Consider the following 6193-nt stretch of genomic DNA (forward strand, 5'->3'; position numbering starts at 1 on the left):
GCCATCCCGAAGGTAAGTATCAGGGGTTAGGGGGGAGGGTTAGGTTTAGGGCAAAGGTTCCCAAACTCGGTCCTCAGGACCCCAAACAGTGCATGTTTTCCAGGTCTCCCCACAGAATCACAAGTGAAATAATTAGCTCTACCGGGGCATCTTTTAAAATGTGTCAGTAAGTAATGAATGCACCTGTGTGGGGTCCTGAGGACCGAATTTGAGAACCACTAGTTTGGGGCTTAGGCACTAAGGGGGGAGGGTTAGGAGGGGGAGGTTATGTTCAGGCACCAGGGAGGGAGGGTTAGGGGTGTTAGCGTTAGGGTACTTACCTAATGGTGTTGGGATTCTGACTGTCGGGGTGCCGCTGTCTGTATTCTAACCACAGGCCACCTGACCGCCGGGATCCCATACCCAACCCCAGGTTATATACATTTCATATAACTTTAATGCAATAGTTCCCAAACTCGGTTCTCAAGGCACCTAACAGTCCAGATTTTAAGGCTATCCATGCATATGCACAGGTGACTTAATTAGTACATCAGTCAGCTTGATTTAACCATCTGTGCTCAAGCATGGATATCACTAAAACCTGAACTGTTAGGGTACCTTTGGAAACCCTGCTTAAATGGATGAGCATGTACTTTCCCAAATCTTTTACTAAATACATAGATTTTCTTCTTAGTTAACGTCTGTGCTACAGAAATCAGAAGATGGATAAACCCTTTAAGGTACCTGCGCTCACAACTGCTAGGTAAAACTTGTTACTAAGTTGGGAACTGTAGCAGTGATAGCAAAATACGCGCTATAGTGTGTTTTTATGCAATATAGGAGGTGAGGGACTGAGTGCACAGGATGCGTTGTGTGCATGCCGTAAAGTAGCTAATCACCACCGGCGGCAGAACTGCCGTAGCCATCAACTCCTGCTCAGGAGTGTATCAGCCAATGAGCACCTGCTCAGCCCGCCTGAGAGTTGTTGGAGCAGTGTGTGCTGCTTGCAGTAATGGGAGCTCTTGCTGATCTTCCTGTCACCTATGGGTTTTGTTTCCAGAGAATACCCGGCTTCCCCCAGCATCCAGAGCCCCGGAGACATGCCTGGATGTGCATGCAGCAGAGCACCATGCCATGACTGGGAGCAGCATCCTACTCCTCATGGACTGAAGACCCTGCTGCTGCCCATGTCCCTTCATTTGAAGATGAAATGTGTTTCTTGCTATCTCCCTTAAATCTTCAGACCTCCCAACACCATCTTGTCCTCAAGTTGCCACACAGAAGGTACGGGGGATGGAGCCATGGCAGGGTGGGCATGGGCAAAGTCGCCATCAGGGGGTACAGCCGGCTAATGTACGGAGTCCAGAGGAAGGACCTGCAGCGCTCAGTGGATCCCCTAACTGCTATGTTTGCAGGTGACTCACATACTGTGACTAGTAAGTAGTTCATCAGGGATGAATCAGCACGCTACAGGGCCCCGGCACTGACAGACACAATTGCCAACCATTAACTGCGTGCGCCACCACCACACCCAACCAATAACTTTGCAGTTCTCCTCTCCATGCAATCCCATAGGTGTAGGGAGGAGAGGGCCTGTGCGTTGGACTCTGAGCAGGGGCTGGCATCGGCATGTATCCAGATACAAAGCTGGTACAGCAGGTTTGCGACTGCGGCCCAGAAACCATAGGGCGAGTGAGGGCAACACTGGTTCCATGTCTCCATTCTGCCCCAGATACCAGCTTGGAGGGCACAATGCTGCAGGAGAATGGAAGCAGATGTAGATGCATTACTTAAAGAGCATCTTTTCCACGAGTGGGTCCGAGAATGCATTACGAGTACAGGAGTTATATGTGGGCAATCCTGACTGGACAAGTGATAACCAGTGCCCCTGCTCAGGAACCAGATTTGGTCCAGAGGAGTTGAGCTGGTGATGAGGGTCAATGATGTTTGGGGGCGCTTGGGGATTAACCACTGCCTTGCCATACGGCATGTTAGTGCATCCCATAACTCCCCAGCTACTGAGCAGTGGCAGGGCATGCTGGGACTTCTAGTACATGGTGGTAAGCACGGATTGTCTAACCCTGCTAAGGTATATGACTTTATATGTGGGAATGTCTGACTGAAGAGGGGCTTGAGGTGCATGTTAGTTAGTACTGAAACCACCTCTGTGCCCCTGTTCTCCTCTAACCATGTCTGTACCCCTTCTGTTTTCCCATATACTCTGCCCTCCCAGCTCTGTGGCCCCTGTTCCCCTCTCCATGTCTGTACCCCTTCTGCTCTCCCCCCACCCCTGTGTCCCCTGTTCCCTTCTCCCCATGTTATTCTCAGTGCAAAATATGCATTATAGCAGGGGTAGAGAACCTTTTTTTCTGCCAAGGGCCATTTTGATATATATAACATTATTTGCGAGCCTAGTGCAGGCCACACCCCCTCCATGTGACGTCACACGGTAGACGGGACCATAATCGCCAGTGATTACAGCAATGCCCGAAGCATCCTGAGGATGCTCCTGGGAGCTGTAAGGGCAGCGGTGTGACTGCTGCATAGATTCTGGCTGCAGGGTGCCATTCTACGCACCCTGCTAGCCAGATGAGGCTAGCAGAAAAAAGCTCAGAGGGCCAGACCAAATGATTCCGCGGGTCTTATATGGGCCTCCGGGCCTGAGGTTCCCCATCCCTGACCTATAGCATGATTTTATGCGCTACGTGCAATGAGGCATAAATTGTGATGGTACCCAGAAACTGTGGTGTAGGACACCAATTTTTTCAAGTGAGAGGTCCCCGGTACCCACATTTTTGCTCGCTCAGCGCGATCACTGTGTAGGATAGCGGTTAAATAGAAGAGTCCCCTCAGGTTATATGCATTATACAGGGATAAATATAAGTACCCCCCTCCTCAGGTTATATTCATTAAACATTATACAGGGATGTGTATTCCCCAGGTTATATACATTATACACAGGGCCAGTGCAAGGTGTCTGGGTGCCCTAGGCAACATTTCTACCACCACCCCTGCTCTCTCCAATACTATGCCACACATTAGTGATGCCAATTTATAATATTGGCACACACCAAATTCATCATATAATATACAGGTTGAGTCTCCCATATCCAAATATTCCGAAATACGGAATATTTTAGCATGACTGAGATAATGAAATCTTTGCTTTTTGATGGTTCAATGTACACAAACTTTGTTTAAAGCACAAACTTATTAAAAATATTGTATAAAATGACCTGCAGGCTGTGTGTATAAGGTGTATATAATACATAAATGCATTATGTGTTTAGATTTGGGTCCCTTTCCCAAGATATTTCATTATGGTAGGCAAATATTCCAAAATACAGAATATTCCGATATCCAAAATACCCCTGGTCCCAAGCATTTTGGATATGGGAGACTCATCCTGTATAGAAATGCTCCAACTAATATGCTACACACCAAAGCCCCAAAATCATGCTGTGCCTCATAACACTGCCCCCAAATCATAATGCCATACTATTGTGCCACAAAATCATTATATACCACACAGCTGTATACCCAATTAATAATTGCTATACATCAATACCTTCTATACATATGCCACACAAATGTGCACCAAATGTATTGTATTCCAAATAGCTGTGAATTAGGCTATACAATGCCCCTAATACATACAGTATGCCACACATGTGCCCCCAATACATTATGCCACACAACCATGCCCCAATATATATTTATGCCACACATCTGTGCTCCATTATATGTCAGCACTCATTTACCTCCTCACACACACACACCTCACCCTGCCAGCACTCAATAAAACCACCACCAGCACACTAAGGCTGTCTAAACACACACATACACCTGCATTAGCCTTGGTCATCAGTTGACGCAGCCGGGAATGAAAGAAACATCCTTCTTTTTTTTGCAGACTCAGCGGCACCCTCCAGTGGCTGGCACCCCTAGGCAGACGCCTAAAGCTGCCTAATGGTAGCACCGGCCCTGATTATACAGGGATGAGTATTCCCCCCCAGGTTATATACATTATACAGGGATGAGTGTCCCCCCCTAGGTTATATACATTATACAGGGATGGGTAAGTATCACTATCACCACTCAGGTTGTATACATTATGCAGGGATGAGTATCTCTCCAGGTTATATACTTTATACATGGAGGAGAACTGCCCCAGGTTATACACATTATACACGGACGAGTAATCCAATCAGGCTTTATACGTTATACAGGAATGGTTAGTACCTCCAACTTATATACATTACTAGCCACCTGTCCAGCTTCGAGCGGGAGCAAATTTTTTTACACTGATGTCTTATAAGATTGCCTTGTAGGTGACATTAGTATTTTTTCCTCCTGACGTCAACGCGAAAAGATTGAGGGGGTCTATGTACTAAGCAGTGATAAGAGACAGAGTGATAAGGTGCCAGCCAATCAACTCCTAACTGCCATCTCATAGGCTGTGTTTGAAAAATGGCAGTTGGGAGCTGCCTGGCTGGCACCTTATCACTTTTCACTCTGTCTCTTATCACTGCTTAGTACATAGACCCCTGAGTTTTGATGTCACACGCAAAATGGCCATGTAAAGTTGTCCATGAGAAAATCAATCACCACTTGGGTCATCTGCGCCACATTATGTGTCTGTCCCTGTGCTTTATTTATTTTCACGTCAAAGCAGACTCTTACTGGGAATTGGACTCGTTGGAAATGAAAGAATCGTTTTTCACATAAATGAAATAGGAACCGTAAAAAAAATAAAATAATAAAAAAAAATGATATTCTTTATCAGTAAACAGAGCTTACATCAATTTTTTTTTGAGAAATCGAATAACACGTATCAATCTCTACATGGTATAAAATAAAGTCGGACGTTCGCTTTTTCATTGACTTGCTTCAATAAAATAGTCACTGCTCGGCTCCCTTTTGTCATACATTAATGTTTCATACACCTATACCTTCCTTGACAAATGCTCTATAGAACAGTGAAAACTGCCTCAAAATCCGTCCAGTGGTTCTCGAGATTAACCTGAACAAACAGACTAACGCCTACCAGATACTTTATTTTATACTTTATGTATAGATAGATACAAGGAGAAGTGTCCCCCCAGGTTATATACATTATACAGGGATGATTATTCCCCCAGGTTAGATACATTATATAGGGATGAGTAACCCACCAATACAGGGATAAATATACCCCTAAGTTATATGCATGATTATACAGAGATGACTATTCTTACCCAGGTTCTATACATTATACAGGGATGGGTATTCAGCCCCATGTAATATACATTATAGAGGAATGGGTAATCCACAAGGTTATGTACTTTATACAGGGATGAGTATTCTCCCCCAGGTTATATACATCCAGGGATGAGTATTCTCCCCCAGGTTATATACATACAGGGATGACTATTCTCCCCCAGGTTATATACGGTACATACAGGGATGAGTATTCTCCCTCAGGTTATATACATACAGGGATAACTATTCTCCCCCAGGTTGTATACATTACCCAGGGATTTGTATTCTACTTCAGCTAATATATATTTGATAACAGAGATACACTGGCGGGTAACTTGGTCTCCCCCAGCACACGTGATCAGTAACTGTAGAAAAGAGCTGCCAGTCTCAAGGGTCATTCACGCTTAATATTTACCTTTACCCGATTTATATTCACCCGCCTCGCTCCCCATGACAGCAAAACATCGATCAGTATTCCCCGCCTGCCGAGGTCGAACGTCTTCATCCTAGCGACACCGGTGGTGTGACGTCATCAGGCAGTCCGATCGCCATGATCACTACTGGCACGTTGGCCCTCTCTTCTTTGTGATCATTGGACAGCCCAAACTGTGATTCTTCACATAGACAAAATGTACAAAGATAACACTCAGGATAGAGAGTTGGTGCTGTTAAGGCATGATAAAGTACTAATAATAATGGCATTACTGCAAGTTCCACAATTTAGATCTGGACACCTATGAAATGGATAAGCTGTAGTTATTTAGGGGTGTATTTCGTAAGGTGTTTTTCTTGTCAATTCTCCGAAAAAATAATTTTTTGAAGGATTGCTGCAAGGTCAATCTTGTGTTCTGTTTTTTTCATAATAAATGGGACCCTTAATACCAAACGGGGTGAAAAGTTGTTAACTCCTGAGGGGTCTATTTATTTACTAAGCAGTGTTAGGAGACAGAGTCAAAAGTGATAAGGTGCCAGC

At 44.9% G+C, this 6193-nt stretch overlaps 1 protein-coding gene across 2 annotated transcripts in view; it reads right to left on the reverse strand.

Annotated features, from left to right (window-relative positions):
• SMARCAL1 (SNF2 related chromatin remodeling annealing helicase 1) overlaps positions 1-5771 on the reverse strand; it is a 106312-nt gene extending 100541 nt beyond the window's left edge. Inside the window, exon 1 of one of the 2 annotated variants that reach the window (XM_088455778.1) lies at positions 5636-5771. The gene's annotated coding sequence lies outside the window, so the exon portion shown is untranslated. Of the gene's footprint in view, positions 1-5491; positions 5602-5635 lie in introns of those variants that run through there. The other variant, XM_088455779.1, reaches the window with a different exon arrangement.
• Positions 5772-6193: the final 422 nt, after the last annotated feature.

This window comes from Taudactylus pleione, unplaced genomic scaffold (genome assembly GCF_031769625.1).
Source record: "Taudactylus pleione unplaced genomic scaffold, aTauple2 ptg000671l, whole genome shotgun sequence".
Classification (NCBI taxonomy): Eukaryota; Metazoa; Chordata; class Amphibia; order Anura; family Myobatrachidae; genus Taudactylus; species Taudactylus pleione.